General features: G+C 40.7%; 1 pseudogene; it reads right to left on the bottom strand.

Moving 5' to 3' along the window:
• Positions 1-481: 481 nt before the first annotated feature.
• Positions 482-12,145, bottom strand: part of LOC120036626 — a 30,349-nt pseudogene continuing 18,685 nt past the window's right edge.

Genomic DNA, 12,145 nt, shown 5'->3' on the forward strand with positions numbered 1-12,145 from the left:
GCATATTATGCAGATAAGACATCTTAATTATCTATGTTACCCAACTAATTCTGATTCATCCGCCACAAGTCACATACTCAGATATGTGGACACATACAATTAACATTTTGCATTACAGAGTCTGTGAACATTTTCATTTCATTAAATCATCAGTGGGCCAACAACGGAACAAATGCATCACATCCAAATAACACTTGATTATCTGTAGTGCTGGAGGAATGACACACAGATAAACACACACACAGTGTCAGAATTTAAAAAAGGACCATTTAAAACAGAAGGAATCTGACCTACTCTATATTCAAACTCCATATTCAATTCATGGTTTCTAATAAAAACATACAAATATATGTTTTAGTATACGTTGTACAATTCAAGTTCATATGGTAAAAACAGGTAATCATTAGCAGTCAACAATATAAGACAGCAAGTCCCCTGTGTGTATTCTCTCATGAAATTTCAGCTCCCCCGGCTGGTTGAAACTCCTTCCACACTGGGAGCAGTGGTAAGGCTTCTCCCTTGTGTGTATTCTCTCATGTTTTTTCAGGTCCCCTAAACTGTTAAAACTTTTTCCACACTGGGAGCAGTGGTAACGCTTCTCCCCTGTGTGGATTCTCTCATGCCGTATCAGATCCACGGGCCAGTTGAAACCCTTACCACACTGCGAGCAGTGGTAAGGCTTCTCCCCTGTGTGTATTCTCTCGTGCCGTTTCAGATCCACGGGCCATTTGAAACACGTTCCACACTGGGAGCAGTGGTAAGGCTTCTCCCCTGTGTGTATTCTCGTGTTTTTTCAGGTTCCCTAAATCGTTAAAACTCTTTCCGCACTGGGAGCAGTGGTAAGGCTTCTCCCCTGTGTGTATTCTCTCATGCCGTTTCAGGTTCGCCGGCTGGCTGAAACCTTTTCCACACTGGGAGCAGTGGTAAGGCTTCTCACCTGTGTGTATTCTCTCATGTTCTTTCAGGTTCCCTAACTGTTTAAAACTCTTTCCACACTGCGAGCAGTAGTAAGATTTCTCCCCTTTGTGTATTCTCCCATGTCGGTACAGGTCCCTTAACTGGTTAAAACACTTTCCACAGTGGGAACACTGGTGTCTTCTTGTTGGTTTGGACGTCCCTGGCTCTGGTTCCTCTGAGTCTGGTCTTTCTCCTGCCAAAGACAGTGTGCTTTTAAAAAAAGAGACCTGAATGAAACCTCCACATGATAAATAGGCCTTGCTATGAGGGTAAATCCTAATCAGATCGCTCAATAAGCTACGGCCAGTTTTAACAATCTTGGTGTGATTTTCAAACAAATGTTGTAGTTTCCTGGTAATTACTGATAATGTTTACATTACTTTTTTATTCATTCTGTTTTACAAGTCAGAACACAAAAAACTAAACCGTTCTTGGACACTCAAGACACAGATGTCGCTTAATTCCAATCGAGCAGGTGGTTCTAAATATATAACTTTCATAGCTGTATGATACAAAATGTGAGCTACAGTCGTGGCCAAAAGTTTTGAGAATGACAAATATTAATTTCCACAAATTTTGCTGCTTCAGTGTCTTCAGATATTTTTGTCAGATGTTACTATGAAATACTGAAGTATAATTACAAGCATTTCATAAGTGTCAAAGGCTTTTATTGGCAATGACATGAAGTTGATGCAAAGAGTCAATATTTGCAGTGTTGACCCTTCTTTTGCAAGACCTCTGCAATCCACCCTGGTGTCAATTAACTTCTGGGCTAAAACATCCTGACTGATGGCAGCCCATTCTTGCATAATCAATGCTTGGAGTTTGTCAGAATTTGTGGGGTTTTGTTTGTCCACCCGCCTCTTGAGGATTGACCACAAGTTCTCAATGGGATTAAGGTCTGGGGAGATTCCTGGCCCTGGACCCAAAATATTGATGTTTTGTTCCCCGAGCCACTTATCACGTTTGCCTTATGGCAAGGTGCTCCTTCATGCTGGAAAAGGAATTGTTCGTCACCGAACTGTTCCTGGATGGTTGGGAGAAGTTGCTCTCGGAGGATGTGTTGGTAGCATTCCTTATTCATGGCTGTGTTCTTAGGCAACATTGTGAGTGAGCCCACACCCTTGGCTGAAAAGCAACCCCACACATGGTCTCAGGATGCTTTACCGTTGGCATGACACAGGACTGATGGAAGCGCTCACCTTGTATTCTCAGAGAATGTTTTTTTCCAGATGCCCAAAACAATCGAAAAGGGGATTCATCAGAGAAAATGACTTTACCCCAGTCCTCAGCAGTCCAATCCCTGTACCTTTTGCAGAATATCAGTCTGTGTGCAGATGCACTCACACCTGCCTGCTGCTATTCCTGAGCAAGCTCTGTACTGGTGGTGCCCAGATCCCGCAGCTGAATCAACTTTAGGAGACGGTCCTGGCGCTTGCTGGACTTGCTTGGGTGCCCTGAAGCCTTCTTCACAACAATTAAACCGCTCTGAAGCCTTCTTCACAACAATTGAACCGCTCTCCTTGAAGTTATCGATGATCCAATAAAGGGTTGATTTAGGTGCAATCTTACTGGCAGCAATATCCTTGCCTGTGAAGCCTTTTTTGTGCAAAGCAATGATGACGGCACGTGTTTCCTTGCAAGTAACCATGGGTGACAGAGGAAGAACAATGATTCCAAGCACCACCCTCCTTTTGAAGCTTCCAGTTTTGGGGGGGGGGGGATTCAGTTCATTTGCATGGCAAAGAGGGACTTTGCAATTAATTACAACTCATCTGATCACTCTTCATAACATTGTGGAGTATATGCAAATTGCCATCATACAAACTGAGGCAGCAGACTGAAAATTCATATTTGTGTCATTCTCAAAACTTTTGGCAACAATTGTACACACTTCATTAAACATAAAATAAGTAAATAAGTAATTTTAAGTGGAAGTCCAAAACTTGTTTTTACGTCGAAGACACAAAGCACATCAATAAAATCTCTCCGTTGTCGAAAGGGTTCGACACCTGCTGTTTAAATGGCCCAATTTCTTATTTAGATGTTCACAGATTTTCAACATTTTGAGTATCGCTGATGTCATATTTTGGGTAAAGTCAAAAATAAAGTGAAATATTTGGGAAGATGTTCCTAAAACTGAGAGTAACTACAATAAACGCAACATGTAAAGTGTTGGATGTTTCATGAGCTGAAGAATTTTTTACATCCCTGTTAGTTAACATTTATTCTTTGCCAAGATAATCCATCCACCTGACAGGTGTGGCATATCAAGCTGATTAAACAGCATGATCATTACACAGGTGCACCTTGTGCTGGGGAGAATAAAGGCCTCTAAAATGTGCAGTTCTGTCACACAACACAATGCCACAGATGTCTCAAGTTTTGAGGGAGTGTGCAACTGGCATGCTGACTGCAGGAATATCCACTGGAGCTGTTACCAGATAATTGAATGTTAAATTCTCTACCAGAAGCCGCCTCCAACGTCATTTTAAAGAATTTGGCAGTACATCCCACTGGCCTCACAACCACAGAACACATGTAACGACGCCAGCCCGGGACCTCCACATCGTCTGAGACCAGCCACCCGAGTTGTATTTCTCTTTGTAATGAAGCCCTTTTGTGGGGAAAAACTAATTCTGATTGGCTGGGCCTGGCTCCGCAATGGGTGGGCGTATGCCCTCCAGGGCCCACCAATGGCTGCGCTCCTGCCCATTTATGTAAAGTCCATAGATTAGGGCCTCATTTATTTATTTACAATCACTGACTAATATAAACTGTAAATCGTTGTTTATATTTTGGTTCAGTATACACACACACACACAGTGCATTCGTTAAAAACTTCTCTAGGATAGGGGGCAGCATTTTCACGTTTGGATGAAAAGCATATCCAAATTCAACTGCCAGCTACTTATCCCAAGAAGATAAGATGTGCATATTATTAGTTGATTTGGATGGAAAACACTCTGAAGTTTCTAAAACTGTTTGAATCATGTCTGTGAGTATAACAGAACTTATTTAGCAGGCGAAACACAGAGGACAAACCATTCAGTTTTTTTTTTTTAGGTCACTCTCTTTTCAATTATTTTTCATTGGGAATCCAGATTTCTAAGGGACCTTCTTGCAGTTCCTACCGCTTCCAATGGATGTCAACAGTCTTTAGAAATTGGTTGAGGTTTTTCCTTTGTGTAATGAAGAAGTACGGCCATCCAGAACGAGGGTAACTTGAAGTGTACTGTTAGATAGAGGCGCGTGACCAGAAAGCTAGCTACAGTTGGTTTTCCTCCTGTATTGAACACAGATCAGCCCGTCTTCAATTTTATCGATTATTTACGTTAAAAAATACCTAAAGTTGTAAAGTTCAAAGTAGTTTGAAATGTTTTGGCAAAGTTTACAGGTAACTTTTGAGATACTTTGTAGTCACGTTGCGCAAGTTGGAACCAGTGTTTTTAACCAGTGTTTTTATGGATCAAACGTGCCAAATAAATGGACATTTTGGATATATATAGACGGAATTAATCGAACAAAAGGACCATTTGTGATGTTTATGGGACATATTGGAGTGCCAACAAAAGAAGCTCGTCAAAGGCAAGGCATGAATTATATTTCTATTTCTGCGTTTTGTGTCACGCCTGCAGGGTTGAAATATGCTTCTCTCTCTTTGTTTACTATGGTGCTATCCTCAGATAATAGCATCGTTTGGTTTCGCCGAAAAGCGTATTTGAAATCTGACATGTTGGCTGGATTCACAACAAGTGTAGCTTTAATTTGCTATATTGCATGTGTGATTTAATGAAAGTTTGATATTTATAGTATTTTAGTTGAATTTGGCACTGCATTTATACTGGCTTTTGGCCAGGTGGGAGGCTAGCATCCCACATATCCCAGAGAGGTTTTAAGTATTCAGACCCCATCACCTTTTCCAAATTTTGTTACATTTCAGCATTATTCTAAAATTGATTCAATTTTTTTCCCCCCCTCGTCAATCTAAACTCAGCAAAAAAAAAGAAACGTCCTCTCACTGTCAACTGCTTTTATTTTCAGCAAACTTAACAAGTGTAAATATTTGTTGGAACATAACAAGATTCAATAACAGACATAAACTGAACAATTTCCACAGACATGTGACTAACTGAAATTGAATAATGTGTCCCTGAACAAAGTGGGGGGGTCAAAATCAAAAGTAACAGTCAGTATCTGGTGTGGCCACCAGCTGCATTAAAGGAGGACTGTAGCATCTAATGATGAAACATGGAGTCTTAAAGGAGGCCTGTAGCTTCTAATGATGAATTACTATGGAGTCTGATGCTTTAAAGGAGAAGTTTACCCAAAATCCAGAAACTCATAAGTGATTCCATACATTGAAACTAGTCCAGTGGAGTTTGCCCTCTCCCTCTCTCTCTCCCTGTAGTGCTGTACTGAAACAGCTGCAAAACGTGACTCGTGACGTTGCTGGATGCGGGCCTCGCTTTGCTGCTTTGCCAGTTAATTTGTTATTTTATTACAGCTATGGCCTTTGTCTTTCACCTGGAGTTGTTCATTTTTGTCTGAGAAAAAAACACTTTTCAACATAAAACATATACAAAATAAACTCAGCAAAAAAAATTACGGGTCTTTTTCAGGACCCTGTCTATCAAAGAATATTCGTAAAAATCCAAATAACGTCACAGATCTTCATTGTAAAAGGTTGAAACACTGTTTCCCATGCTTGTTCAATGAACCATGAACAATTAATGAACATGCACCTGTGGAACGGTTGTTAAGACACAAACAGCTTACAGACGGTAGGCTATTAATAACTTCTTGTCAATAGGGGGGCGCTGTTTTCACTTTGGAAAAAATCGCGCCCAAATTAAATGGCCTCGTACTCTGTTCTAGATCATACAATATGCATATTATTATTACTATTGGATAGAAAACACTCAGAAGTTTCTAAAACGGTTTGAATTATATCTGTGAGTAAAACAGAACTCATTTGGCAGCAAACTTCCAAATAGGAAGTGAAAAATCTGAAAACGAGACTGTTTCAGGGCCTGCTTTTATTTATCGATATGTATGCACTTCATACGGCTTCCACTAGATGTCAACAGGCAGTGGAAGGTTGAATGGGGTGTCTAGCTTGATCTGAGACCGAATGAGAGCTTTTGGAGTGACAGGTCCGGTATTTTGTCACATTTCGACGGCGCGCGGGGGATCTCGACATTGTCTTCAGAAAAGCGTTCGGGTATACACGGCGAATATCTCCGGCTCTGATTTTATTTGATACATATATGATAAAAACATCATAAAGTAGGATTTTTCAACTGCCTTTGATCAGTTTATTCAACGTTTATTGGGACTTTTGGAATTTTCCGTTCTTTGCGCCAAGAGATGATGGGAATGTTCGCGCCACATGGCTAGCCAAGGTTGCTAATTCGACCAAACAACGATTTATTCTGGACCAAGGACTCCTTGCACAACATTCTGATGGAAGCTCAGCAAAAGTAAGACAACATTTATGATGTTATTTCGTATTTCTGTGTAAAATGTTGACTCCTATTCTCCGCCGTGTTGGTGAGCGCTGTCTCACAATAACGCAAGCTGTATGTTATGGTAAAGTTATTTTTAAAAATCTAACACAGCGGTTGCATTAAGAACCAGTGTATCTTTCATTTGCCATACAACAAGTATTTTTATGTAAAGTTTATGATGAGTTCTTTAATCAGATTAGGTGAGTGTCCAAAATATTTAGGACACTCAGACGCCTAAGACGCCTAAGACAGCGCTACAGGGTGACAGGACGGACAGCGTATCGTCCTCGCAGTGGCAGACCACGTGTAACAACACCCGCACAGGATCGGTACATCCCGAACATCACACCTACAGGTACAGGGTGGCAACAACAACTGCCCAAGTTACACCAGGAACGCACAATCCCTCCATCGGTGCTCAGACTAGAGGTCGACCGATTATGATTTTTCAACGCCGATACCGATTATTGGAGGACCAAAAAAAGCCGATAGCGATTAATCGGCCGATTAATCGCTATTTTATTTGTAATAATGAAAATTACAACAATACTAAATGAACACTTATTTTAACTTAATATAATACATCAATAAAATCAATAAATAATGAAACGTGTTCAATTTGGTTTAAATTATGCAAAAACAAAGTGTTGGAGAAGAAAGTAAAAGTGCAATATGTGCTATGTAAGAAAGCTAACGTTTCAGTTCCTTGCTCAGAACATGAGAACATATGAAAGCTGGTGGTTCCTTTTAACATGAGTCTTCAATATTCCCAGGTAAGAAGTTTTAGGTTATAGTTATTATAGGAATTATAGGACTATTTCCCTCTATACCATTTGTATTTCATTAACCTTTGACTATTGGATGTTCTTATAGGCACTTTAGTATTGCAAGTGTAACAGTATAGCTTCCGTCCCTCTCCTCGCTCCTCCCTGGGCTCGAACCAGCAACACAACGACAACAGCCACCATCGAAGCAGCGCTACCCATGCAGAGCAAGGGGAACAACTACTAGAAGGCTCAGAGCGAGTGACGTTTGAAACGCTATTAGCGCGCGCTAACTAGCTAGCCATTTCTCTTCGGTTACACCAGCCTAATCTCAGGAGTTGATAGGCTTGAAGTCATAAACAGCGCAATGCTTGACGCACAACAAAGAGCAGCTGGCAAAACGCATGAAAGTGCTTTTTGAATGAATGTTTACGCGCCTGCTTCTGCCTACCACCGTTCAGTCAGAAACGTAGATACTTGTATGCTCAGTCAGATTATATGCAACCCAGGACACGCTAGATAATACCTAGTAATATCATCAACCATGTGTAGTTAACTAGTGGTTATGATTGATTGTTTTTTATAAGATAAGTTTAATGCTAGCTAGCAACTTACCTTGGCTTACTGCATTTGCGTAACAGGCAGTCTCCTTGTGGAGTGGAACGAGATAGAGGCAGGTCGTTATTGCGTTGGACTAGTTAACTGTAATGTTGCAAGAATGGAAACCCCGGGCTGACAAGGTGAAAATCTGTCGTTCTGCCCCTGAACAAGGCAGTTAACTCACCGTTCCTAGGCCGTCATTGAAAATAAGAATGTGTTCTTAACTGACTTGCCTAGTTAATTAAAGGTAGCAAAAAAAAAAATTTGGCAAATCGGCGCCCAAAATACCGATTTACGATTATGAAAACTTGAAATCGGCCCTAATTAATCGGCCATTCCGATTAATCGGTCGACCTCTAGCTCAGACTGTCCGCAATTGAATGAGAGAGGCTGGACTAAGGGCTTGTAGGCCTGTTGAAAGGCAGGTCCTCACCAGACATCACCGGCAACAACGTCGCTCGCCTCTGGGCACAAACCCACCGTCACTGGACCAGACAGGACTGGCAAAAAGTACTTTTCACTAACAAGTCGCGGTTCAGTCTCTAGGGGTGATGGTCGGATTCACGTTTATCGTCGGATTCGCGTTTATCGTCGAAGGAATGAGCGTTACACCGAGGCCTGCACTTTGGAGCGGGATCGATTTGTAGGTGGAGGGGCCGTCATGGTCTGGGGCGGTGTGTCACAGCATCATCAGACTGAGCTTGTTGTCATTGCAGTCAATCTCAACGGTTTGCGTTACAGAGAAGACATCCTCCTCCCTCATGTGGTACCCTTCCCGCAGGGTCATCCTGACATGACCCTCCAGCATGACAATGCCACCAGCCATACTGCTCCTTCTGTGCATGATTTCCTGCAAGACAGGAATGTCAGTGTTCTGCCATGGCCAGCGAAGAGCCCGGATCTCAATCCCATTGCGCACGTCAGGGACCTGTTGGATCGGAGGGTGAGAGCTAGGGCCATTCCCCCCAGAAATGTCCGGGAACTTGCAGGTGCCTTAGTGGAAGAGTGGGGTAACATCTCACAGCAAGTACTGTCAAATCTGGTGCAGTCCATGAGGAGGAGATGCACTGCAGTACTTAACCTGTTTGGGATAAGGGGGGAGCATTGTCACGTTCGGATGAAAAGCATGCCCAGAGCAAACTTCCTGCTACTCAGGCCCAGAAGCTAATATATCCATATTATTAGTAATATTGGATAGAAAACACTCTGAAGTTTCTAAAACTGTTTGAATTATGTCTGTGAGTATAACAGAACTCAAATGGCAGGCGAAAACCTGAGAAAAATCCAACCAGGAAGTGGGAAATCTGAGGTTTGTAGTTTTCAACTCATTGCCTATCGAGTGTACAGTGTCTATGGGGTCATATTGCACTTCCTAAGGCTTCCACTAGATGTCAACAGTCTTAGAACATTTTTTGAGGCTTCTACTGTGAAGGAGGGGGGAATGAGAGCTGTTTCAACCAGAGGTCTGCCAGAGTGGCATGAGCTGATCACGCGCCTACACATGAGCGCAACCTGCGTCCCATTGCAATTCTAAAGACAAAGGAATTCTCTGGTTGGAACATTATTTAAGATTTATGTTAAAAACATCCTAAAGATTGATTGTGTACTTAGTTTGAAATGTTTCTTCGACCAGTAATATCACTTTTTGTCCGATATAACGCTGACCAGAATAAGTGTTTGGATATGTAAACCAGACGCGCTAACAAAAGAAGGTATTTGGACATAAATAACGGATTTTTTCAAACAAAACAAACATTTATTGTGGACCTGCGATTCCTGGTGTGCTTTCTGATGTAGATCATCAAAGGTAAGGGAGTATTTATCATATATTTTCTTGTTTATGTTGACGCCATCTTTGCAGCTCTGGTGTTTTACTTTTGAGCGCCGTCTCAGATTATAGCGTGGGTTTCTTTTCCGTAAAGTTTTTTTTTTAAATCTGACACAGCGGTTGCATTAAGGAGAGGTATATCTATAATTCCATGTGTATAACTTGTATTATCATCTATTTATGATGAGTATTTCTGTTGAAACGATGTGGCTATGCAAAGTCACTTGATGTTTTTGCAACTAGTGAATCTAGTCGCCTCAATGTAAACTCAGATTTTTTTATATAAATATGAATTTAATTAAACAAAACATGAATGTATTGTGTAACATGAAGTCCTATGAGTGTCATCTGATGAAAATAATCGAAGGTTAGTGATTCATTTTATCTGTATTCAGGTTTTTGTGAAGCTATCTTTAGCTGGAAAAAATGGCTGTGATTATTGTGGTTTTGTGGTGACCTAACATAATCGTTTGTAGTGCTTTCGCTGAAAAGCCTATTTGAAATCGGACACTTTGGTGGGATTAACAACAAGATTACCTTTAAAATGATATAAGACACATGAATGTCTGAGGAATTTTAATTATGAGATTTCTGTTTTTTTTTATTTGGCGCCCTGCACTTTCACTGGCTGTTGTCATATCATCCCGTTACCGGGATTGCAGCCATAAGAAGTTTTAAGACTCCATCATGTTTCATCATTAGATGCTAAAATCCTCCTTTAAGACCCTATCATGTTTAGAATGTGTCTGGAAGCGCTACTCTATCTATCCTACTCTCATCCATTCGGTTTTAATAATATTTAATAAGAATAATAATGTTATAATACGTAATAACTAACTTTAATAACTAGGGTTAATACCTGCCTGACTCCCCAACAAAATCTTTATCTTTACCCCCCTCTAACAATACCGCTACAGAATTAGCATAGTAGGCCATGTAACTTAAGGTCATCTGAAATATTTAGGACTAACTAACTATTCCTTGCCACCCATTCTGAAACTCACTGCAGCTCTTTGTTAAGTGTTGCTGTCATTTCAGTTGCTGTGGTAGCTGACGTGTACAGTGTTGCGTCATCCGCATACATAGACACACTGGCTTTACTCAAATGTCGTTGGCATGTTGTTGGTAAAGATTGAAACAAGCAGGTGCCAAACAGCTGCCCTGGGGAATTCCTGATTCTACCTTGATTTTGTTGTACAGGCTTCCATTAAAGAACACTCTCTGTGTTTTGTTAGACAGGTAGCTCTGGGGCGGCAGGTAGCCTAGTGGTTAGAGCGTTAGGCCAGTAACCAAAAGGTTGCTGGATCGAATCCCCGAGCTGACAAGGTAAAACTCTGTCGTTCTGTCCCTGAACAAGACAGTTAACCCACTGTTCCTAGGCCGTCATTGAAAATAAGAATTTGTTCTTAACCAACTTGCCTAGTTAAATAAAGGTTACATTTTTATTTAAAAAGCTCTTTATCCACAATATAGCAGGGGGTGTAAAGCCATACGTTTTTTCAGCAGCAGACTATGATCGATACTGTCAAAAGTCGCAATTAAGTCTAACAAAACAGCCCCAACAATATTTCTATCGTCATCAACTTCTCTCAGCCAATCAGTCATTTGTAAGTGCTATGCTTATTGAATGTCCTTCCCTATAAGCTGAAAGTCTCAATTTGTTAACTGTAAAATAACATTGTATCTGGCCAAACTATTTTTTCCAAAAAATGTAAGGGTTGGTAATAGGCTGATTGGTCGGCTATTTAAGCCAGTAAAGGGAGCTTTACTATTCTTGGTTAGTGGAATGACTTTAGCTTCCCTCCAGGCCTGAGGGCACACACTTTCTAGTAGGCTTACATTAAAGACAAGGCAAATAGGAGTGGCAATATCGGCCGCTATTATCCTCAATTTTCCATCCACGTTGTCAGACACCGGTGACATGTCATTGTTGATTTTTTTGCCCAAAATTTCATTGAAGATGCTCCAAAGATTTTTACTATCATTCTTCATGTAATTTATCTGTTTCATAGTGTAGTTTCTTCTTCTTTTTATTTAGTCACATGATTTCTCAATTTGCAATACGTTTACCAATCAGTTATACAGCCAGACCTATTTGCCATCTCTTTAGCCTCTCCTTCATACCAAATTTTTATTCCTTATCAATCCACGTGGATTTAACAGTGTTTACAGTAATATTCTTAAATGGGTGCATGCTTATTAGTAACTGGGATAAGTATTTTCAAATGTGTCAAGGGCAGCGTCTGGTTGCTCATCATTACACACCATGGACCAAAAAATATTCTTTACATCAACAACATAGGAATCACTACAAAACTTATTGTATCAACTCTTTTACACAATATTAGGCCCAGCCTTTGGAACTGTGGTTTTCCTAGACATGGCTACTATATTGTGATCACTACTACTGATGGATCTGGATACTGCTTTCAAACACATTTCTGCAGCATTAGTAAAGATATGATCAAAATATGATGATTTCATTC

This window comes from Salvelinus namaycush, unplaced genomic scaffold (genome assembly GCF_016432855.1).
Source record: "Salvelinus namaycush isolate Seneca unplaced genomic scaffold, SaNama_1.0 Scaffold14, whole genome shotgun sequence".
In the NCBI taxonomy this organism is placed as follows: Eukaryota; Metazoa; Chordata; class Actinopteri; order Salmoniformes; family Salmonidae; genus Salvelinus; species Salvelinus namaycush.